At 46.4% G+C, this 25,442-nt stretch overlaps 1 long non-coding RNA gene and 1 pseudogene across 1 annotated transcript; one reads left to right on the top strand and one right to left on the bottom strand.

Annotated features, from left to right (window-relative positions):
• The first annotated feature begins 7,092 nt into the window (after positions 1-7,092).
• LOC148094338 (MAP kinase-interacting serine/threonine-protein kinase 2 pseudogene) lies at positions 7,093-12,420 on the top strand (annotated as a pseudogene).
• Positions 12,421-12,996: 576 nt separating this feature from the next.
• On the bottom strand, positions 12,997-24,844 carry LOC148094337 (uncharacterized). Its single transcript, XR_015714288.1, has 3 exons — positions 24,787-24,844; positions 16,731-16,875; positions 12,997-13,144 (listed from the first exon to the last, which is right to left on the bottom strand). It is a non-coding gene; the product is annotated as an uncharacterized LOC148094337 (long non-coding RNA).
• Between the last annotated feature and the right edge of the window lie 598 nt (positions 24,845-25,442).

The raw sequence follows: 25,442 nt of genomic DNA, 5'->3' as shown, positions 1-25,442 counted from the left end.
AGCATAATACTCTCCAGGTCCCTCCATGCTGACTCAAAAGGTGAGAGATCCTTTTTTATAGCTGTGTAGTATTCCATGCAGAAAATGTACTACAGTATTTTTAATGTATTCATCTACTGATGGGCACTTGGGCTGTTTCCAGATCTTACCTATTGTAAATTGTGCTGCTATGGATACAGGGTGTTTGGGTTTCTTAGGATATATTCCTAGAAGTGGGCTCGCTGGGTTAATTGGCAGTTCCAGATTTAATTTTCTGAGGAAACTGCACACTGCTTTCCACCGTGGCCACACCAGTCTGCATTCCCACTGGCACTGTATTCAAGAAGGTGCTTGATGTGATTTAAATCTTCTTGGACTTGTGGAGACTTGTTTTGTATCCTAACATGTGTCCATCTTTGAGAATGTCCTGTGTGCCCTTGAGAAGAGTGTTTCTTCTGCGGCTTTGGGGTGGAATGTTCTGTAAATGTGGATTAAATGCATCTAACCTAGTGTGTCACTTAGAGTCCCTGTTCCCTTGCTGATTTTTGTCCGGGAGATCTCCCTAGTGAGGTGGGTGGGATGTTGAAGTCCCTCCCATGGCTGCATTGCGGCCGATGTCTCCATTAACGTCTGCAGAAGCTCTTTTCATATTGAGGTGCTCCTGTCTGGGGCGCACACGTGCTTACAGGGTTATGCCCCTTGTTGGATCCGTTCCTTTAGTGTGTAGGGGCCTTATTGTCCCTTGCTGTGGCCTTCATGTTGAAGTCTATTTGTCAGATATGAGTATTGCTGCCCCAGCTTTTTAAATTCCCGTTTGCAGGAAGGTGAGTGTCTTTCCCTCCTTCACCCTCCCTGCTGCGCGGAGACAGGGCTGGAGGGGACGCAGCGCCCCCGCCCCAGCCCCGCCTGGCCCGGCCCCGCACCCGCTGGAGGAACGGAAGTCCCCCTTCCCCCCAAGTCAGCCTCCAGCCCAGGAGGCCCCCCCAAACAGAATTTCCGGGCGGGGGGCAAATCCCCGAAGGTTTTCTTTCCCGGGGCCTGGGGGGGCATTTCTCTTGAAGTTGCGGGATTTCTCCTCTCCGGGTGAGGGCGGCTCTTCCTCCGGGCGGAGCGGGCGGGGTGCGCTCGGACCCGGGCCCAGCCGCCTGAAGCACAGCGCCCCATCCTCCACCCTGCAGCCGCCACTTGAGGATGAGCCGGAGCAGCGGACCCTCCCGCAGAAGCGCTGCCCTCCCCCCTCCCTGCGCAGAGGAGCGGCCCCCGAGGACGCCGACTGGAGAGTCAATGAGCCGGGGCTCAGCTCCCCCCGCGGCCCCGCCAGCTCCCCGCCGCGCCCCGACCCAGCTGCTCCCCCTCCCAGACAGAGAGGAGTTTGTTTTTCTGCCTTTATATCCTCCCGCAAACACTGCTGGGGCTGCGGGTTTGTTTAGGGCAGGAGCCCTGGAGCCTCCGACGGTGGCCAAATAAATCTCCAAACGCTCAATTCGGTGCCATGGGACTTAGTCTCGGTCACCTGGGCACAACCCCGCCCGCCTCCCTCCCCCACCCCCAGGGCTCGCACCCGCCCTCAGCCCCGCTCTCGGAGGCCGCCCACTTCCCTTCCCGCGAGCCTGCGGGCCACCCGCCTGTGGGACCTCCTGTGGGACCACCTCCCGGAGCTCCCTGGGGGCGACCTTCCCCCACCTTGGGGACAGCTCCCTGCGAGGGGGACGGTGAGCAGGTGAGTGCGTGAGGGCGGCTTCACCACCCGCAGGGGAGTCATGTTTGCGGGGAGAGCGGCCCCGCGGGTTGAAAGGGTGACCTGCCGGGGCCCAGGAGCTGAGGAAGGAGGGACGGAGCCCCGGCTGTGGAATCAGTGTCGGGGGCCCGCGGGGCGCAGATATTCCCCCGCTCAACCCATCCACTGGGGTCCCCGCCGGCTCCTGGAGCAGGACACTCACTGCACCCTGTAGCCCGATCCCAAATTTATATTAGTTATTCGTTCCCAGCTTCCCCTGCCTGAACCTATCATCTGATTTTAGTTCCTTTGTATTTATAGGGAATCTCAAGAGATTGGTTTGAATGGAATATTTAAATGCAAATGTCTTGTAAAACTGCATAGAATTTATCCTAAAACTTTTTCCTAATTTGTTGTTGAACCGGTCCGTAATTACAAAACGTGTGATGAATTCTGTAATGTAATGAAGAGCTGGAAGTTTTTAAAAAAATAGTAGCAGTTTGGAATACCGTACTCCTTTCTGCATGGTCCCCAGTTTGTGGTCACTCCTGTCTTGTCATAATTTCTTCTTCTTAAAATGCCCCCCATTGGCATCTGTCAGCTGCGACTTGCCCGCCCCTCTGTGCCCCTAATTTTAAGCTGAGATGAGTGCGGTCCTTTCCTCTGTCCCACAGTGTGCAGCGTGTCCAGCATCAGGTCAAGGCAGCTCCGAATCCTTAAGGGAGAATCTAAGTCTAGAAATGGTGTCGGTGGAGCTCACTTGAAAAGCAAATGCTTCTAGGCCTGAGTCAGACCTCTGGCCATGTATCTGGAAGAAGCCGGTGCTGCAGGAAGAGGCCGTATGAATGAAAAATGAATCTAGGGCCCTGAATTTTATTTTCAGTTCAGTATTTACCCTTTTAATGGACTACAGAAATGCTGAACAAATTTCTGTAAAAATTGGCCCATTTATATGTACCTAGCCATTCTCTGAGAGTATAATTTTAAGTAAATATTAATATAGATTATTGGGTACATTGTTTCTTTCCTTTGAACAGGCCACAAGTTTTGTCTGTAAAATACATTTCCCTGTGTTTCAAGGTGAGCTATAAATAAATCCATATAACTAAAATTTTAACTCATGTCAAATCAGTTACCTTTTCAATGGGAAAAACGCAATTCTGTTGTAGTTCTAGTGAATAAAAATGCTTAAAACAAATGAAGTTATTTACTCAAAAATAATCTTTAAAATCTTCAATGTTATCGCTTGATTTAAAAAGAAACCCATCTTTCATTTGAAGTTTCCCTGATAATTCGGATTAAATTCATCTCAGATTTCTCTCTCTTTATAGAGCTTAGTTTGCACCCTGTTGGAAGCTTTTTAGCACTTACATCATCTGCTTGATAATGGAGCTGTTAACGTGTGTGTTGTGCATTTAATCATGAGTTCCAGAAGATGAAAATTATGTCTTATTAATTTCTGTGTCCCCAACAGTGCTTTCCACATAGTACTTGTTCAGTAAATCTTTGCTGAGTTAATTGTTTAACCTAAAGCCTATTATTTTTAACTTGTGAACCTGGAAGTATGGGCTGTAAACAAACATTTGGGCTGATCGATGTCATGGAGGTGTGGAGGAAGCAAAAGAGAACAGTACAATTATACTATGACTGCTCTTCTCTAAAACAAGTGGGGCTGTCTCAGCGCTGTGGGCTTGGGGGCAGCCTCCAGGCAAGCCATTTCCTTCCACAGTACTGTTTTCAATGGTAAGGCGATTGAGTGTATGATCACTAGGTACCTATAATTATGTAAAATTGTAACCTTGGAAAGCAATTTTATATTTTGAGCCAAGGAAGTTTTTATAACTATTCATGTACACATAAGAGGTGGAAGGTATACTGGTCAATGTTAGGGGAAATGCACTTTTTAATCTGCCTTTACAGAAAATAATTAAGGTAACTTAAACAAAAAACAAAAAACTCTCTTGGCAGTGTTTTTTCTCCATTAGAAAATGAAGGAAACTTCCTATATAATTTTATGAACCATGCTATTATCTTATGTACATATTTTATTATAAATTCAACATGTATTTAATATTTATTGAATGTCAGCCATGTGCAGTGTCCTGTGGGAAGACAAATGAGTCAGCCATTCATATCTCAAGTTGCTTATAATCTTAACAGGAAGGATATGAATTACACAGGTAACTATAGTAGAAATGCAGTATAAGTGATATTAAAAATAGCCTTTACATATATTAGAGTCAGGATGGAGGAAGATTTTTGAAAAATGAGATTATTTGAACCAAAGTTTGGGTAAGCTTCTGAAAGCTACAAATGAATGGAGACTGTTAATCAGGTTAGGGGTGGGAGGAGAGAAATGACATAAGTGAAGATAGAGAGCCCTGGCCAGTGTGGCTCAGTTGGTTGGAGCGTTGTCCCGTACACCAAAGGGTGGCAGGTTCGATTCCCGGTCAGGGTGCATACCAAGGTTGTGGGTTCAATACCTGGCTTAGGTTGGGGCACATGCAGGAGGCAACTGCTGTTACTCTCACATCAATGTTTCACCCCCCTCCCCCCGTTCTCATACCCTCTCTCTGAAGAAAAATCAATGAACATGTCCTCGGGTGAGCATTAAAAAAAGAAAGAATATAGGGACTATTCAAGGAGTTTTCAGATATGATTAAATTTAGCTATGTTTGGCTGGAGCACAAGGTAAGGAAATAGTGGGTGGCAGAGATGAAAAAGTATTAATAAAGACCAGATAATGGAGGGCTGTAAATGCCAAGCTGAAAAAGTTTTTGGATTTGACTTGTATATTGAGGAACAAATATTTTAGGTAGTGAAGTGATGGGTCACATCTGTGGTTTAGGAAAATTAATTTGTCACTCGAGTATAGGATGAATTATATGAGAAATTAGAGAATGCTTCAGAAGATGGAGGTTGTGCCCTGGCTGGTGTGGCTCAGTTGGTTGGGCGGCATCCTGTGCACTAAAGTGTTGCTGCTCTGATTCTGCCATCAGGGCACATGCCTGGGTTTGGGGATCGATCTCCAGCAGGAGGCACGCAGGGGGCAGCCTACTGATGTGCTCTTGCATCGATGTTTCTTTCTCTCCCTCTTCCTTCCTCTTTCTCTAAAAATCAATAAAAAAATTTTTTTTAAAAGATGGTGGTTGCAGTTTGGGTGAAAATATTTAATGTCCTGAACTCAAGGCCCAGGCAGTGGGAATAGAATATTACAAAGAAAGAATAGGATTTACTTGGCAACGATTGAATATGGAATTGAGAAAGGAATCACACATTACCACGTTGGCAGTAATGAGAGTGTGCAATCCATTTGAGTTTATTCTTGTGTAAGCTGGTGGTCTAGTTTCGTGTTTTGCATGTACCTGTCGAATTTTCCCAGTACCATTTCTTGAAGAGTTGTCTTTACCCCCATTGTATGCTCTAAAACATTCAAACACATGGAGGCCAAATAGCATGTTATTAAACAATGAATGGGTTAATAATGCCATCAATGAAGAGATTAAAAATTACCTAGAAACAAATGAAAATGAACATGCACCACTACAAAATCTATGAGACACAGTGAAAGTAGTCTTGAGAGGGATGTTCATAGCACTATAAGCCTACCTCAAGAAGCAAGAAAAATCTAAAAAAAAAATTAACCCTACACCTGAAAGAACTAGAAAAACAACAACAAACAAAGCCCAGAGTAAGTAGAAAGAAAATAATAAAGATCAAAGTGGAAATAAATGGCATAGAGACTAAAAAACAAAAAAAAACCCAAAAGATCAATGAAACCAGGAGCTGGTTCTTTGAAAAGATAAACAAGATTGATGAACCTTTAGCCAGACTCATCAAGAAACAGAAAAGGCCCAGATAAAATCTGAAATAAAAGAGGTAAAGTAGTAATTGATACCACAGAAATACAAAGGATTATAGGAAAATACTGTGAACAACTGTATGTAAACAAATTGGACAACATGGGTGAAATGGATAAATTCCTAGAAACATAACAGACTTCCAAAACAGAACCAGGAAGAATCAGAAAACATGAATAGGCTGATTATAACTAATAAAATTGAAGCAGTAATCAAAATACTTCCAGCAAAAAAAAAGTCCTGGACTGGATGGCTTCACAAGTGAATTTTACCAAACATTCAAAGAGAAGCTAACACCTATCCTTCTCAAACTATTCTAAAAATCCAGGAGCGAGGACTTCCAAGCTCTTTAAATGAGGCCAGCATTATTCCAGTTCTAAAAACAGATAAAGACTCTACAAAGAAAGAAAATTATAGGCCAATATCCCTGATGAACATAGATACTAAAATTCTCAACAAAATACTAGCAAATTGGATCTAGCAATATATTAAAAAGATCATACACTATGATCAAGTGGCATTTATCCCGGAGATAAAAGGTTGGTACCATATACGCAAATCAATAAATGTGATACATCACATAAACAAAATGAAAGGTGAAAATCACATGATTATACCAATAGATGCAGAAAAAACATTTGATAAAATCCAGCACCTATTTATGATAAAAACTCTCAACAAAGTGGGAATAGAGCGATATTTCAGCATAAAGCCATATAGGACAAACCTACAGCCAACATCACACTCCACAGGCAAAAACTAAGTGATTCCCTTAAGACCAGGAATAAGACAGGGATGCCTGCTTTCATGACTCTTATTCAACATAGTACTAGAAGTCCTAGCCACAGCGATCAGACAAGAAGAAAATTTTCCGCTTAAACCCAGAAAAGCATTAGAGGAAACAATGTGATAAATGCCCTATCTCCCCTGACTTTCTCTTACTACTACTAGTTTTGCTGTTTCCTCGCTTATGTGTGATTTTTAAACATTTTCACTTTATCTTTTAAATTTAGGCTTCATTTTGTTGCTGAATGACATTTCCAAAAAAAAAAAAAAATCTTTACGTGGAAAGTCTTAATCCAAATGATCTTAACCAACTTCCATAGTTTATATAGCTAACTCTTTACTGAGTCTCTTTTAACAAAAATTAGGTACTTCATCTATTCCTGGTTTTCAGATTCTCTAAAAAGTATACCAAATGTTTCGATCACAAGTGTCAACTTAAAATGCTTCTTCATCAGAAAGTACAATTTTACCAGGTGTGAAGTGAGTGGATACCCACTGCTGCTGAGTAGTGCCAAGACAGGAAACCTCCTGATGTCCCCTCTTCAAAACAAAAAACCTGCCTTTGGGCTCCTCTGGGCTGCAGCCGGAGTGGAGAGGTTTGCGGGGGCGGCGGCGGTCCGCGCAGCGAGATCCGGGCTGTGCGTCTGAGGCCGAGGCGGTGAAGGAACTGCGCCCCCGGCGGGAACCCAACCCCGGGTCCTCTCCCCGTAGGCCCCCCGCACACGCCCCCCCCCCCGCGTCCCCTCCCCCGCTGGCGGGGCCCGGACAGAAGATGGTGCAGAAGAAAACAGCCGAACTTCAGGGCTTCCACCCTTCCTTCAAGGGCAGCATCCTGCCGAGCTGGCCTCCCTGCAACAAGCCCACCCGGGGAGACTGACTGCAGCCTGGAGCGCCCAGCCCGCCCTGATATGCCCACGAGTGAGCCCATCGCCATCCCAGATGCCAAGAGGGGCAGGAAAAAGAAGCGGTGTCGGGCAACTGACAGCTCCTGGGGCAGGGTCGAAGGCGCCTCCCAGCTGCACGAGGACGCGCCTGGGGAGGGCGCCCATGCCCGCGGGCAGCCCGTTCCAGCCTCCACCAGCCAGGAGCGCGTCAGGGCCGCCGAGAAGCAGCCCGGCCTCCCCGGGAGCAGGGTTTCCCGAGGCGGAGATGCTGTGTCAGTGCCGGGGACACAGGACCGCCCTGGAGCCGACTGAGTTCTTCGAGGAGGAAGACCGCTGCTACCCGGTGTTTGAGGAGATGCGGGGCGGCTCCATCCTAAGTCACAGTCACGAGAGACGGCACTTTAATGAGCTGGAGGCCAGCGCGGTCGTGCAGGACGTGGCCAGCGCCTTGGATTTCCTGCACAACAAAGGCATTGCCCTCGGGGACCTAAAGCTGGAAAACACCCCAGGCAGGTCTCTCCCGTGAAGATCTGCGACTTTGACCTGGCAGAGGCATCAACCTCAGTGGTGACTGCTCCCCCATCTCCACCCCGAGCTGCTAACCCCTGCGGTTCTGCAGAGTATGTGCCCCCGAGGCGGTGGAGGCCTTCAGCCAGGAGGCCGGCATCTAGACAAGCTGCGCCCTCCGGAGCCTGGGTGTCATGCTCTGCATCCTGCTGGGTGGCTGTCCAGCCTCTGGGCCACTGCGCAGCGGCTGCGGCTGGGACGGGGTGCGGCCCGCCCCGCCTGCCGGGACATGCTGCTCGAGGCCTTCAAGAGGCAGGTCTGAGTTTCCTGAGGAGGACTGGCCCACGCCGCCTTCGCTGCCAAAGATCTCACTGCAGAGCTGCTGGTTCGGATGCCAAGCGGAGGCTGAGCGCTGCACAGGTCCCGCCGCATCCCGGGTGCAGGGCTGCGCCCCAGAAACATCCTGCCCACGCCCACGGTCCTGCCGAGGAACAGCTGCGCCAGAGGCCTCAGGCCCTTCGCAGCCGAGGCCATCGCCATGAACCGGCAGCTGGCCCAGCGCGAGGAGGGCGCGTTGGAGGCGGCGGGGCAGGGCCCGCCCGTGGCCATCCGAGCTGCCTCCGGGTGCCTGCGGCTGTCCCCACCGTCCCCATCCAAGCTGGCCCAGCGGCGGCAGAGCCAGCCTGCCCGCAGCCCCTGTGGTCCTGGCAGGGACCACGCACGACCCCTCCCTCCTTCTGTACACAGGTCACCCCCCCATCAGATCTCAAGACTTTTTTAAGCTGTTGCCAGCCAGGGACCAGCAGGCTGTGCCACCCCACCCCACCCCCTCGGTTCCGAGGCACTCAGCGCAGCTGAGGGGAGCTTTTTATATAAAGTTTTTGCTGTTTGCGTTTTTCCTTTTTTTTCTGTCCCCCACCCCCATTTTTTTTCCTTTGAATGGTGTTAAAAGTAAACAGCGCCCTGGGAGAAGAGCAGAGGGCGCATGTGCTGCACATGCCGCTCCCCCGCCACCCTGGCCCCACATGCTCACATGTACTGTGGAAGGCCCTGTGCCCAGGGCCCCTGCCCAGTGCCACTCAGGAGAGGAGGACGTTGGCCGTCTTCCAGAGCTGGGGGGCCCTGGGACACACGTGTGCCCCCTCCCCCTTCCCAGCCCTCACAGTGTTCTCAAGGCTGGACTGACCTTGCACCTCCTTTCGTCCCCAAAGGCACCCTGGCGTCCTGGGTGTGGGCAGCTGGAGTGAATAGCCAACCACATGGACACCCCCCCCCCACCCCTCACTGACAACCTTGACCTTAAATTGCAGCTGATGGGGAGAGGCTGCACCCATTGCCACCACCCCACACCCTTTCCACCGGGGGCTACCCAGAGCAAGGGCACTGGAGGGATGGGAGGGGCTGGACTGGCACTCGTCAGCCAACATGGGGGACCTGCAGACCCCCCACCCTGGGCACCTGAGTGCCCATTCTCAGGGCTCAGTCTGACCATGGCCGCGTCCTTCCCCATCCACCCTTGGGTTGACATGGAAGCTCTGCCAGCCCTGTCTCCCCCTCCCCCCCACGCCCCCAGCCAGGGCTAACCCAGGTTCCCAAAGAGTTCCCCCTCCCACCCCCAAAAGGCAGCATTCCTTCTGTGCCCACCTTTAGGAAAATGTTCTCCCTCGGGTACCAACCTGCCCCCACCCCAGTGTCCAGGTCAGATGTCACATGACCTGCTAAGCTCTAGGAAACTCTGGCACCCCTCTTTGTCCTTGGGTGGGAGACACTATGCAATGCAAGCATTCTCTTTATGCACACGCGTTTCTGCCAGTGGGCAGCTCAGCCTGGGTTCTGGCTGGGTCTTTCAGACAGGCCCGCTGGATAGCCCTCTGGCATTCAGTTTTTCATCTTGTTTCACTAGTTTTTAAGAACACCAGTTGACTTCCTTTTACTATTCTTGAAGAATACTTGAATGTCAGGGGGCCTTGTGGGTTGGGGGGCTCAGACACTGCTGGCCCCCAAGTCTTGTACGATTGTTGGTCTGGGGGCCGATGCCTGTCTGGCTGCCTGAGTCTGTGGAGCGGCCTTTCCAAAGACCCTGGGGTGTGCAGCCACCCCCACGTCCAGCATTTCTTGCCCATCAGTAATTCCATGTATCAACTGGGGGTTCTACTTTTGTAAGGGAAATGGGGCCTCGCCAGCTATAGGCACTATGGTCACTTGGGTCTGGAAAGCTGAGCTATGAACAGCATTTTTTTCTCAAAGGTGGGACAGCGACTTACTCTTCCCCCATCACATCTACAATGCAACGCGCAGGGCTGGCTGGAACTGTTAACTGTGAATGGGCGCCTGGCTCCCAGGGTGTTCCAGGCTGCTAGGCTGCTCTGGTGCTGGGGAAAGGGGAAATGGCAGTGTTTCCATGTTAAGATGTATAACAGAAAACAATTCATTTTTTTTTTTTAAAGTGGGGGAAAAGAGATCCAGACATCCAAGCACTTTAACTCCACTGTACCAGGTAAACTGATACAGCTCAAAAGTTTTCCTTGACACCAACTGTCAATGCCGCAATTTTGTATTCTGTTTCGTAAGGATTTAATAAAACTCATAAAAACTTAAAACAAAAAAAAAAAACAAAAAAAACCTGCCTTTGTAATGTTAATACTTGCTCTCCAGTAGGCTTATCTGAGCCACCTATTGGAATGCATATTCTGAGAAATAAAATCTTATCTGAGCCTAAACTAGCTAAGCCACTCAGTTTAATTCAGTTCACCTGTGGTTTGCAAAATCAGTGAATTTTGCTGTATACCTGTCTTTATGGAAGTATGTCTCTTAAAATGTCAGTGTGTTTGCCAGTAGAAAAGCCTATCTAAAAGTTCCAAGATGTCTTTGCCAATCTAGGGAATGCTAATTGCTCACTTTCAATTTTTCTCTTTACCTGATCCCTCCAGAATTTGGCAGTTCTTAGTGAGTCATGGCAATACATTTCTTTGCATAAATACAGTAAGACCAGTTCCATACTGTGTAGTCTTATTAACCAAGACTGACTGGAATGCCATGTCTAAGAGAGACATACCTAGATTCTGGATGTCACCAGAAAGCCTTAAGGAATTGAGATTGACTCTCAAACTGATTGAAGCCAATGGCAGAAATGACCCGACACCTTGCTTGGCCACGTGATTGGTGGCAATCTTTCCAGGGAAGAAAGGACGGTTGAGATGAACCTCAAAACACCTTTGGGGCCCTAGCTGTTTTCACTCAGTGGTTAGAGCATCTGCCCACAGACTGAAGGGTCCCAGGTTTGATTCTGGTCAAGGGCACGTACCTTGGTTGCAGGCTCGATCCCAGGCCCTGTCCTGGGCAAGTGCAGGAGGCAACCAATCCATGAGTCTCTTTCACGTTGATGTTTCTCTCTCTCTCTCTTTCCTTTCTGCCCTCTCTGAAAAGCAGTGGGAAAAATATCCTTGGGCCAGGATTAAAAACAAAACACCTTTGGAGTCCTCAAATTTGGAACTTGAGGACGTGACCCAAATTTGCAGGTGTTCTGGGCACAGCCTGATGGCAACTGTGGCCTTGGCTCCCCTGCCCTGAGGGGCTGACTGCTGACTAAAAGTCAATCTAAAGATTCCTTATGAATAAGTGAGATTCCAGCCAAACAAATTGGAGAAAGCCTGTATCATCAATTTGATCAGTTGCTACTCTGGTTGTGTTTATGCAAATAATCAAGTCAAATTAAAACTGGACTTAATACAGACTCTTTAAACATGAGGGTAAAAATTAGGGAGAAAAATTATGTTTCAATGAAAACCACAATGCCCAACTGTGGGTATTGGACTCCAGTGCAGTTAAGTGTCTTCAAAGTTTTGTTTTTAAGGCTGTGTCTGTGTATCCCACACAGGCCTCAGCACCTAATGACCTCACCACAGATGTTCTAACTTCAGTCTCTCAGATTGTCACTGCTTGCTTTCATTCTGGCAAAAGCCTTGCATTTGGAAATCTTTGCAGTTGGTTTATGATTTGCCCTGTGCACCAACCTTTGTGTTTTCTTGTTTCTGTTTTCATAGGATATATGCCTGTGTGTGTATTTACCTGATTGCATCCTCACACAATACAGGCCTCGCTTTAGAAGCCATCTACATCACCGTCCTCTGAAATGAGGCCCAACAGTCTGGACTTGATTGAATCAATGAAACATGGGTGGTCTTAGCAGTTTCACTTGAAACTGCTTTTCCTTTTCTGTCCAAACACGTCAGAGAGAAAGGACCCCCAGTTTCTCATGGGGGAAATCTGAGAATATTTCCCTTAGCTTAATTTAGATTAATTATGGTGGACAAAAAGACTTCAGACAGGTCAACACACCTGCCTCCAGGGAGGCCATTCCTCCAACCTAATGGGGACACTAAGTTAGTCTTTCCTTTTATCACATGGTTTTTTCCTCTCACTAGACCTTTAGTTGTTATGGCTCCTCACTTTTGAATTGTGCCTTTTAACCTTCTTGTCAAGTTTGTCATTTCTAGAATTCAACAAGGATGTCAGCTTGTCTAACACATCAACCTCCTGGACATTGCCCATGTCACCTCCCTGGGACGCCAGGCTGACACGGACTTTGCAGAATCCCTCTTCTCTGCACAAGGACTCTTTCCCTTTTGCTTCACCCTTCCTCTGTCAGACAGCGAGGACCTCTGAACCTGGGGATGGGCAGATCTAGGCCCCTTGGCAGCAGGAAGCAGTTACAGAAGACAGAGCCCTTCAGCCATTTCTCCTTTGTGAAACTGGAGAGATTTCTCTTTTCTCGGGAATGATACTGTTGTAACGACCTGGCTATTAACGAACTGGAAAGGAACAGAGGGAAGGCCAAATGTTACAGGCGCGCCCAGTTAATGCCTTTATGCCACCAGCATTAGTGTCTGTACTTCTGTCACCAGGTTCCTCTTTCAACTATTTCCCTTCCATAACCTACTGTGGAACTTGGAAGGCCAGTTTTCCTTGCCTATGAAGAACTGGCCAAAATAACTGAATTTTTGAATACCATCTTTCATCTGTATCTAGTTGGAGGGGTGTGTGTATAGTTTTTAATAGAACAATAACAAATGTCTTAAAATTCTTTAATGTGCTTTTTAAAGTGTCTTTTTAAATCTACCTTTTGAGTAAATCCTGTGGAATTGACCATGAATAGTTTCTCATATATTCAAGCCGGTAATTTTTAAAGTATTACATAAATTAAGAAAATGTTACCTAAAGGTATTTCACATTGAATAAATATAGGATATACTTAGTTCAAATATTTAGAAAGAGCTTTATTTAACAACTGTTATTTTATAACTGCTCTAATGTGAATTTGAGTGTAAAAACATAACTTTGCTTAGTTAGTAAGTGGTTGATAGCTGTCCACTCTCTGCAGAAGTGTATCTGAATATCCAGGAGAATAATACCTGAAAAAAAAAGAATTTTTTATTAGATACTGGTGAAAAGATTCAGCCCAGCAGGCACAAAAGATTCAGTATAAGGTTTTTATCGGAAATAACTCTATGAATGAAACCTCTGAGTAATTACGCTCCAGTAGTGCTTTGTGCAGAAGGTTAGAGCCTGTCAAGAAAAAGAACATTGCCCTGGCTGGGTGGCTTGCTTGGAGCATCATCAAAAGAGTGTGGCTTTGATTCCCAGTCAGGGCACATACGCTGGTTGCAGGTTTGATCCCCGGTCAGGGTGCACATGGGAGGCAGTCGATGGACGTTTCTCTCTCTCCCTCCCTCCTTCCCTCCCTCTCTCTCTCCAAGCATATCCTCAAGTGAGGATTGAAAAACCACAACAAAACACCAACTCACAAGACTGCTAGGTAACAAAACATTTAAGGGCTATCAATGCAGTGGCAAAGAATATTTTCAAAGGAAGATACTTAGACCCAAGATTTTATGGAAGTGACTGTTTTTATTATGTCAAGTGACTGATGTTGCTTTAATGATCATGGCTAATAGGTTTTTTTTTCATAAGTTAGTCAACACAGTGTATAATTACTAATCAACTTCTGCATTCAGATTATTTTAGAGGTTATTCTCCGTGTATGTTTTAATCAGGCCTGTTTACCCATAAAAACAAAAATTTCTGGGAGCGTAATTCATAATAAAGGACAATTTCGCAAGTGGTTTACAAGGAAATTAACTGATTTCATTTCTACAGTACTATAAATTTATATCTATATATAGAACATTTTATGAAAGGTTTAGTATAAGTATTAAATATATTGGTTAATGTATTGTGGGATGCTTCATACACCATGGAAAGAATTTACATGCATATAAAAATATGTCACAACCTGGAAGACATTCTAGAACATAATAAATGACTAAAAAATCTAAACTCTAATTTAAAACTTTCCAAAACACTTAAAATAAGCCTCCTAAGGCATTTTCTCCAGAGAAAACCTAAAGTTTGAGACTTGTTTTGTCCTTTGTTAGTTATCTTTATCCTCAGATGCTTGGCTTAAAAACTCATAATTGACAGAATACTAATTTCTTCCACAATTTGTCAAGTTATAGTGGACAAAACAGAGCTATATTTTCTTAATAGTGTGCTTTTATAGGCAGCCATAGTTAAACATACATACAAACATAAAAAACTACCTTAAAGAATGTTTTTCCCCTAAAGGTTAGCTACTCGGGAAAAAATTTTCCTCCATCAGATCTCTTCAAATAATTCATACCCTGAGGAATTCACAACCATTTCTCTCTCTGAGTGAGTCCCAAAATTTAAAGTAGCCCTCACCTTCCCAGGCCTTATACATATGTCAGACACAAGACAGGTATTTTTTATGTAAGTAGCAAGAAGTAGATTAAAAAAATAAAAACCACAATTTTAAAAATTGTGCTGCCGTATGGTAGGTGCTAACCACATACTCCTCATAAAAGAACCAAAATGAACTTCCAAAAAAGAACTGTAAATTCCTTTTCTCTGCTCATTAGCTGCTGCTATCCCAATTTACTTCTATATGGCCTTGAAGAATATAAGTGAATTAACCTTACTCTAGACCCATGTAGAATTTGGGTTATTCTACAGTTACCATGTCAGAAATGTGCCGAAACAAAAGGCCTGTATGCACGCTCCTCTCTCCAATGAGATGTCTCCTAACAGCATCTTCCCCTCCCGAGTTTAGGCGGAGACCCAGGAAACAGAAGAGTTCCAAAATATCCCCGACTGCGGTGTAGACAAGGGCTAGAACTCAGACCTTCTAACATGTAGTCCCGGATCCCTTCTCTCTCATCATACCAACTACCTTTATTAGAAACTTTAAAGATTACTAAAATTGGAAGGCAATATGAAGTAAATGTTTAGGCTAAAAAGAGCAGAGAGAATGTGACCATTGATAATCGGTCTTATAAAGAATAATTCGTTCTAAAACAGTCAAGGGATCCTTGAAAATATGGTTGCAAAAATAAAACCATTTTATGATTGTATTTGTCTCTTTTCATAGAAAGACAAAGTTTCAAAGATTTCTATACAACACCGCTTTATAGAGCCTAAAGCTTTAAAAAAAAAAAATCAGAAACTTGAAAAAGTGAGCTAACCAAATTTTTTCATGATAACTAGCCAATTAAAAAAAAAAATCCTAGGTCCCAGAATATTAGAAGTTAAAATTTTACAATAGTATTATGACAAGGCACCATATTAGAGTCTAACATGAGAGTTTTTTATTTCCCCTCATGCTCTGTAAAATAATCCTAGAAAGGAGTAGAAAGAAGACTTCTATTCAAGAAAGTTCTTTACCATTGATTAATTCTAATAGGTCATTCCATTTGGGGGGCCCTTTAGTTTGCTTTGTTTCGTTTTTCTATAATTTTGTTAGCAAATTGTACTGAAAGTTATTTTAAATTTACATAAAATAGTATTCTTCCTAAAGGGACATGCAAATGTGTAAAGATTAACTTGATTTTCTTTTCTTGAGAAAAGATTTTCATATTTTCTTCATTTAGTGGTTTTACACATAGTTTATATGCTATATAAACTTTTTGGTATTATCATATTTGTAAATTATATATAGTAGACATACATTTTATGATATTCCTTTGGTATATTTTATATGTATTAATATTTTCAAAGCTAACTTATTGGCACTCTTTTGATCAAGGAGTTCTCATAAATCTTCCAAAAGTGCACAAACTTAACATCTTTGGGAGGAATTTACCTGCAGAATATATGTGAACAGAAAACAAATTTTAAACTTAAATAAAATTATTTTTGTGTTTTTAAATTAATGTTTCCATATGTATTAAAAATCACTAATATTAAATAGGAAGAATCGTTTATATAAGTTATAAGTTTTAAAATTGGAATTTATATTCTCTTGTATTAGAGAAAGTAAGAAGCAAGTGTAGGACTAGAAAAATGTGACCTTTAATTCTGCAGGTGTTGTGGGCATTTTCACATAATAAAAGTGGTATGGTTCTCTATTTTGCTTACAAAGTCTGACAGGATTAGGTTTAATGTTCTTCAAATTAACCTCATTTTAAAAAATTAATCTTGAAAGTAGCTTCCTGCTACATTACTATGAAGTACCTGCATATCATAGACAACATTATTGTTTTCAAATATAGATTATAACTTTCTTTTTGATAGTCAACATACTTATTTTCTATTTGGAATACTCCCATTAATATAAGTGTGAGCTTAATAATATATGCAGGGAACTATGACAATCAGAATCTATAGGCCTGTTTTCTAAATCAGGTTCACAGTAAGGATTAATTTAATTTGAACTCTGTATTTGGGTATTCTTTACTAAAGCATGTCTTAAACTAGTGCAGAAATGTCTGAAATGACATTCCAGTTTAACTTGGAAATGTGTGTACCAATCAGAACATTGTTTAACTTGAGTGAACAAAGTGATCAAGAGCACAGGTAAAGGCATACACTGGTCTCATGTAGTGTTTCGTAGGTCACATTTTGACACTGGATATGAAATGTAGGTTTGAAAACAGAAAAACCACATCATAATTTGAACTCCTCAAAGTCTACTTTTCCTACCTTACTATTTCCTCTGGGTAGCAGTTGTTAATGCTGTTGATGTTTTCCTGTAGAAGAGACCCAGGTCCTGCTTTGATCTCTTGCACCTTTTCAGTCCACCGCTTGTTACAAAAAGTCCTCGAGCTTTGCTATCATGTGGCAGCACCTTGAAAAGCGAAGCACATGAAAATGTCAGCTTTGCACCCAAGCCAGTTTGGCCCAGTGGTTAGAGTGGTGACCTGCGGACTGAAGGGTCCCGTACATGGGTTGCAGGCTCGATCCCCAGCCCCATGAGCCTAATTTGCTGATGATTAAAGTAAAATTCAGTCTTTTTAGAAATGTATGAACTTTTTATGTTGTGCAGATGGAATAAAGGCGATGAACATGAGCAAAGGCAACGGAGATTTACTCATATGCATAAAACAAAGTGGTGTCCCTCCTTTGCTGACACCCATTCTAAATCTTTCCCCAACCTACAGAATTAAAGGCACACTCCTTAACAATGCCCAGGCCTTCTGGGACTCAGCAGCTAAATACCTCTCCAGCTTCCTTTCCCATTAATCTCTACCCCAGATTTTGTCAATAACCTCAAAGGGTATGCGCCAGGCCATTGCTTGCTTTGCCCCTGCTGTTTCCTCTCCTAGATTCCCTTCCACCTTCCACACACCTCCCTGCATTTCCTTGGCTAACTCTTGCTTATCCTTTAAGAGTCAGCTCAGGTGTTACTTCCTTTCAGAAACTTTCTCTGGGACACCCCTATTCCCTTATCCCAGGGTGAGTTAGGTACTTTTCTTCTTTCATTGCATTCTGTTAAACCCCATGCACGTGCCACATAATATTTTAATTATCAGTCTATATGTCTGTCACACATAAATGTCATGAAGGCAGAAACTGCACCTTTATTCATTCATTTATTTCTCTAGTGCCTGGTGCCTAATAGATGCTCAATTAATGTTCAGCAAATGAATGAACATACTAAGGGGTAGGCAAGAAAAGGAAACTGAGATGTTAAAAGGACAGAAGAAGAATCAGGAAAGCAAGGAATCAGCAAATCCAAGAGGTTTTAAGAAGCAACCAGTGAGAACTGAAGGTCCCTGGGTTTGACAGCGGGTCTGCGTGTGGCGAGGACAGAGCCAGCGCGGATGAGGAAATTTACTCCGCATGGCCACAGCTGACCAGGCGAGGAAGGCCCGGAGAGGGTTCGCAGTGGGGGGACCCCCCTCTTCCTTGGTGGTCGCTACTATTCCCTCTGAAAGAAACACCCTTACTTTCCCCGCCATTCGGGCCCTTTCTTCAAAGCCAGCTTTTTTCACTTGGACTTGCCCCACTGAGTCCCCCAGGAGCACCTCGGTGCACTCCTTATTCCTTCTTTCTAAGATGAGTTTATTAGGAAGTCTCGCACACTGATTTTCTAACTGTTTCTTCTGGTCTCCCCAGCTAAGTTATAAAGTTCCTTGGAGAAGAACTTTGTCTTATTCTTTTTTGTCTCTCTCAGAGCTTTACAGGCTACATGTAGGCATTACACAAATACTTAAAACTGCAAAAGGAGAGGGCTAATAGAATGTTAAGACACATCACAATAAAAGACAATAAAAGATTACATTAGTATATATTTCAGAAAGTGGAATGGTCACCCGGCTGGGCGTGACTCAGCGGTTGAGCGTTGACCTGGGATCCAGGCAATCGGGGTTCGATTCCCAGTCAGGGCACATACCCGGTTTGTGGGCCCAATCAATGACTCTCTCATCATTGATGTTTCTATCTGTCTCTCCCTCTCCTTTCCTCTCTCTGAAATCAATAAAGATGTATTTTTAAAAAAAAAGCAAAAAATTCTAAAAAAAAAAAAAAAAATGGAATGGTCTGCAGATATATCAGTTTTAAATATTTTTTTGGCCTGGAGAGTTTTCATCCCTCCTATGTCTGTCCCCAGCCACAGTAACCTACCATCTTTTTACCTCCCACCTGGCTTTCCCTCCTCTTTCTAGTGCTCTGGTATCTTTATTTTTTTTTATTTTTTTAAATTTTTTTCTTTAAAAGGAGCAAGAATGAAAGAAAACAGGTCAACCAGATAGGAAAGTATTGAAGTGATTCAGCTTATAACAATTAAAATAACAATTAATGCTTACTGGCTATTTACTATAGGCCATGTGCTTACTATGGTTACCTCATTTAATCCTCATAACAATCCAATAAGGTGATGTTGCCATTTTACAGATGAGAATACAGGGTACCAGTGATATTAAGTCCAGGTGAATGAGGATTGTGGCTTGAACTAGAAAAGTGATACTGAAGATGTACAGAAATAGATTCAAACATATACTGGAAATAGAATAAATAGAAGTTGAAAATGGTATGAATACATGGGATGCAGGAGAAGTGTCCAGACTATGTAAATGGACAAATGGATATATCACTTAATGACATGGGATACTAGAGGAGAAGAATTTGAGCTTGGAGGGAAAGATTAAGACTTTGGTTTTTAGACATGTTATACTTGAAATTTCTAAGAAAATAAATTAAGCTGAGATATCAAGCAGACAGGGGCTATTTAGATCTTGAGCTGAAAACAAAAGTAACAGGCTGGAAATAAAAATTTTTAAGTCATCAATATACAGATGGAATTTAAACTTAGAGGGGAAATGGAATAATACAAAGAACAGGACCTAGGACTGAACCCAAATATTCCATCTAACTCCATGGAACATCTCTTGCTATGATCATCAATTACTTTGATTTCACCAGGCTTCTCAATCCTCATTCAACTTTACCTTTCAGCAGAATCCAACCCTACCGATTCTTTCATCTCTTTTACAAGACTTGTCTTCCTCTATCCAGTTATTAAACGCCAAGAATCCCTCAGGGCTCCATTCTCGGTCTCCTTCCTTTTTAGCACTATACTCTCTTTAAGCAATTTCACCCAGATCCGTAGCTTTGATTGCCATCAGTGTGGCGGATGACATGTATACATTCATCTGTATGCCCAGCCCAGAACTCTCCTTGGAGCTTCACCCCAGTATTTCCAACTGTCTACTTGACATCCTCCCTTAGATATCTCTTCCAGTTAAGATACTTTTCAGATACTGTCACCCCAAAAAAAGGCATGTACAGAGCCAAATTTTTTAAAGAGTTGCCACAAGACCGTTACAGGCCCACTTTCCAAAACACAGGATTTTGTCACCAACTATTATTTCCTTTCATGGACCACGAACGAAAAGCAAAACAGGTAAACTTGACAACCTGGTCTGATGGCTAGAGTCGGGGAGCAACCAAATGCACGACAAAAACACAACCCATGCCTTTTAGTGCGATGGTCAGGAGAGGCATGAAGGTGGGAACTGCCAAGAGGGAGAGAGTACCCTGTCCAGGCCTGATGGACCTGCGGCAGCCGCAACCTGAGTTCCCTTTAGAGGCCGCAGGCCTCCTTAAGGGGCGAGTGCCGCCGGCGACAGCCCCCAGCGAAATGGGGCAGGTGCCGGGGGAGGGAGCGAGTGACAGTCAAGACCAGGTCAAAGGAGGAAAGCCTAGGGAGGGACCCAAGCGGAGTAGCGGCGAGGCTGGGGTAGGTGGAGGGGAGGCGGGCAGGCTGAGCAGCAGCGGGGCGAACCCCAGAGGACTGAGCGCCGAGGGCGCGGACCGCGGGGCGGGGGAGGGGCCTGGGGAAGCGGCTCAGGGGAGAAGATCCCGCCCCCCCCACCTGGGCCCGGGGCCCCAGCCGACAGGCCTGCGGGAAGCACGGAGTCCGCGCCAAGGGCGGGAATGGGGGTTAAAGGAGGAAAGGACGCCGGCAGGACAGAGAACTACAGCTCGCTTTCCCCAGTCGGGATGAGCGTGTGACGGCGGGAACTGTGACCACACGCACCACGCAAGGCAGGCACACTCCACTCGACCCTACGGGGCTCTTGCGTGCAAACCGGCAAACCCCGCCCCTCCACGCCCTCGCTCGCCCCAGCACCCCGCGTGGTCTCAGGATGGCAGCTCTCCAGGCACTGACCTGGTATCTTTAGATTAAGAAAACACAAAATTCTGCCTGAAGCAAATACTCCCAAAGGCATATTTATGGGAGTACCTAACATGAGGTTTGTCGTTATTTTATCTTGGCTATCCAACCTTCCACAGATCTCACTAATTATTTACTTTAGTGACTGATTTTTAACTCTTAATTTGGGTTAATGTTCATTTTCATGTGCCTGGGATTGAGCTAAACTATTTTCATATAACATCTCATTTAAGTTTACAATGATCCTGTGAAATAGGTATTCTTATTACCCCATTTTATGGGTAATCATACTAAGGTTTAGAAAGGTTAAGACTCTGATAAAGATATTAACAGCTTGTAAATGTAAATCCAGGTACCCCAACTCCACAGCTTGAGCTCAGGGCCACTATGGGATAGTGCTTCCACAGACTCCATTTTCTTAAATATTCTGAGCCCAATTTAACCAGTTCTTTTTTAAAAATTTTTTAAGTTTTTTATTGATTTCAGAGGGGGAGAGGGAGAGAGAGAGAAACATCAATGGTGACAGTCATTGATCTTCTGCCTCCTGCATGCCCCCTGCTGGGGACTGAGCCTGATCAGGCCATGTGACCTGACCAGGAATCAATCTCAATCTGCTAGGCTGATGCTCAACCACTGAGCCACATCAGCTGGGCTGACCAGGTCTTGTTACTTAGGGTTGCACCCTGGCCATCAGTGGCTGTGGTGAGGCAGTCACTCTCTCAGCCTTTGCTGTCAGTAGTCAGTCCTGCTGGCTAGCAGCTTGGCCTTCCTACCATCCTACTTTCAATCTGCAATAATCTAAGAAATATGACCGCTTTTTTTTTTTTTTTTTTTTGAGGAGTGATCTGGTTTGCTTTTTAATACTTGACTTGCTTTCTCGATTATTAAATTTATAAAACTGCACTGGAGGCCTGTGCCTTGGGGTGGGTGCAGGTCTCAGGAGCCCGGCCCCTCCCCTCCTTCCTCTGGAGGCGGAGCTGCCCCCCCCCCCCCAGGGGCCCTGTGGTCAGTCTGCTCTGAGGCTGAGGTGCGGGGGAGGTGAGGGGCCCCCGCCCTTCCAGTTCTGAGGCACAAGATGGTGGCTCTGCCTCCTGTGGCCTTAAACTGCCTGGCTGCTGCCTCACCCTCCTCACCCTCGGCCCAGAGGGTCTCCCAGGACCCCGGGGGCACCCACAGAAGCAGTGGCCAGGTTGCGGGTCAGGCCGCGGTGGAAGGGGTTGCGGGGAGCTGGCGGAGGTGGGCGATGCGGGCGAGGAGATGGACTCCCCGGGGTGGTGTTGCTGGCACCAGGTAGAGGGGCGAGGCCGGGAGCAGGGCCCCCGTGGGGAAGGGGGAGAGCAGCAGGAAGGTGCAGACAGGAGCCCCTGGACCGCAGCCCCAGCCCCCAGGGTGGACGGACAGGAGGGGGACCCGCCAGGTACAGGCCCCGCAGAAGCACCACCAGCTGCAGCGCCAGGTCGGCCACGGAGGGGGGGGGGTTTCCGCTCCCCTGCAGCTCTCCATCCAGGGGCGGTGGGGATCGTAGCAGGGACACGCAAAAAATGAGAGGAGTAATAAAATTATTCATTATTGCTTTGCTTAATGGATGACTATTAATAAAAACTGTTTCAAATAAAAAATGTTTCTTACTCGAAAGTTAAATAATGATGTTCTGAAAGTGTTCTGGCCAAAAGAGTTATAATGAAAGGGGAACAGGAATAAATTTTGTGACCTTGGGTTAGGCAAAGTCTCTTAGGTATATCTCCAACTGCACAATCAACAAAAGAAAAACATATATAAATTAAATTTCATTAAAATTTAAAAGTGTTCTGCTGCAAATGATACCATCAAGAAAGTAATAAGACAATCCACAGATTGGGAGAAAATACTTGTAAACCATATACCTGATAAGTACTTGTACCCAGAATATATAAAGAACCTTTACAACTCAAGACTAGCCTTAGTTTTAAATGGGCAAAGAGTCTGATTAGAAGTTTCTCCAAAGAAGATCTATGAATGAATGGCCAATAAACAAATGAAAAGATTTTCAACATCAGTAACTGTCTGGACATGGTCCACGCCACCTGAGGGCCTGGAGCCAGGGACTCGACCCTCCCCACAAGTTCCTGTGAGGAGCCAAAATAAAGATATTTACCAAGGTCTGGGCTCATGCAGGAGGCAGGATGTTTACTCTGAAAGTGTGTTTTGGAGCCTTGAAAGAACTACTTTGTATCACCCTCACCTCCTTACCAGTTGTTTGTGACTCACTATATAATAAAGGCTTGAAGCCATTTGGGGCTGCACCTCATTGGAGGGCAGCCCTCCTGATCCCATGACTTTGTCTCTTTAATTCCCACCCCTCCAACTCAGGTTTGTTCCTCTTTCAGGCTGGTTCCTGACATGCAACCTAAACCTAGTAGATTTTCTCATGACTTTTTTTTCTAGTTGAGGCCGACCAAGCCTTCCCTTATTTTATAAGTACAGGAACTTAATGTTGCCATATATGGTTGCATTTCAAGTACAAAACAAAAAATTTAACCCCTTCTTTGGAATTAATGGCCTCCTTGAAACACAAATATCATTCATTAAAATAGCTCATTCAACAAAGAGTAGTAGGATATTAATGAAAGAGACTACAATTTAACACCAGTGATCTAATGTCCTTGATCTAATGTCCTAAACATTCATTTCCTACATGAAGAGGCATGGGTCTTTTTGTGCCTTATCAATGTCCCCTTTCCATAATATGCATTACTAAATTTATACACAGTTCATAATAGTGATATGACACCGTGGCCATAGCAAAAGCAATGCATGAAAGAATGCCGGCAAATGGGTACAGCAAGGGACGGATATGAAAACCTTTAATCCAACATGTAGGCAACAAACTAAACCCAGCAGACTGTGCCTAGAGCCCTCCTCCCTGTCACAATATTAGGGGTGGAAGGCCATCCTGGTTCTCAGCTGCCCTATTTGTTACAAGGTGAGAGAGAGCACCAGGATGGGGGTAAGGCAGGGTCTGAGCAAGAGGACACTGGATTCTGCCTGCAGGGCTGACTTCACAGGACACACACCTTTCTGCAAGGAAAGGACATGGGCAAGGAAGCTGGGGCGGGTGTCTCCAGGGCTACAGCGGAGCCTCGCGGGGACCTGAGAGGCCCGAGGGAGGTGGGCAGCGGGGTCCTGCGTGGATGCAGACGCTCCACCGCTGGGGCCTCACTCACCCTTTTGAAAAGGCCGCCACGGAGAAGCACCTGATTAAGGACCCACAAAAGCGTGCCAAACAAGCTTCAGGGCCCCCCTCCTGCACAAATAATTTCGTATTTTAAAGACAAAAGACAGGCTCGTGGCCTTTCTCAGAGGCGACCACATTACTTCCAGGGCTGGAAAGCAAATTTGCAGTGGCCAAAGATAAGACAAAAGGCAGGAGCTGGCAACATGCAGACCTGGAAATGACTGTTGTTGTTTTAAAGTGATGAGGGCCTCCCGCTTCCAATTATTTCTCCCCATCTGGGGGTGGTTCCTGGGCGCGGGAGGAAATCCCTAAAGGCTGGGGAAGATCTCGGGTAGGCGGGAGGAGGAGACCCCCAAAACTTTACGGAACTGCGGCAGGCCGGTGGCTGGCAGCAGCCAAGGACCTCGGTTGCCGAGGTGCAGGGGGCATCCCAGGGGCAGCGGCCACCCCCTCGACCCCACAACAAAAGGGTCCAGCGCTGCCTTCGAGCCCAGGCTCCTAGGACGCGAGCCCGGAGGGGAGAACGGGGGGCAGCGACCCAGAGGCTGCCCCAGTCGCTGGGGCGACGGAGGAGACGGAGCCATGCCTCCGCCTCTCGGCATAAAGAAAAGGACCTTTGGGTGCATCCGAACGCGCCACCCGAAGCAGCAAACCTGGTGCCACCCGCACCCCCACCTGTCCCCGGCCCTCGGGAGCATCTGCTCCAGGCCCCTCCGGGTCCCCAGCGGCACCGCCCCCTCCGGAGCGCAGCCCGGGGCTGCAGGCCCGGCTCCAGCGACAGCGACGCAATGCGGGGGGGAGAGCCTCCCGCGGCCTCTGCGCCAGGCCCGTGGCCCCACAAAAGCCCCCGCCCCGAGCGCACCCACCTTGGGCCCCGGCGCCCGGATCCCGCAGCGTCTTGGTCGCCGCCTTCCAGACGTGGCCGCCCAACAGGCAAAGCAGGAGCGCGGCCGACCTGCTCATCTCTGCTCCGCGGCCCCCGCACGGCCTTCCCGACCCCGGAGGGAGCGGGGCTCAGGGGCGGGGGCGGCGGCGCCGGCCTCCATGTCCCAGCCTCCCCCGGGGGGCGCCTCCAATTGGCCGCGCCCCCGCCGCTCCCGCCTCCCAGCACCCGGTGGGTTCCCCAAAGGGCTGGCGCAGCGGCCCTGCCCACCCCTTAACCCCTTCGCGACCTTCCCCCCCCGCCCCCCTCCGGGGGTGGCGCCCAGTTCCCGGCTCCTGGTGCCACCTGGCGGCCGCCGCTCCGCGGGGGTGACTGTGCCCCCCGAGCCTGGCTCCTGCCCGCATCTCTCCGCTGGAGCGAGGGAGCGCGACTTTTGGCACCGATATAGCCCGCACCCCCTCATCCCCCGCGGCTTTGGGAAAAAACACACATCTGCCTTTCCTCCACACCTGGTTAACTGAGGGCCCAGGGTGTGACCTGCCTCGGTTTCCTGCGCAATGCCACCCTGCAGCCTTCTTGTCCCAGCCCGCCTGTGCTCCCAGGGTAGATTCCACACCCAGCCTAAAGGTCAGCGGGAAG

The sequence above is a fragment of the Miniopterus natalensis genome, chromosome 1, assembly GCF_054644295.1.
Source record: "Miniopterus natalensis isolate mMinNat1 chromosome 1, mMinNat1.hap1, whole genome shotgun sequence".
Lineage (NCBI taxonomy): Eukaryota > Metazoa > Chordata > Mammalia > Chiroptera > Miniopteridae > Miniopterus > Miniopterus natalensis.
Note: the sequence above shows the minus strand (reverse complement) of the source record. Positions and strands in the feature narration are given on the sequence as shown.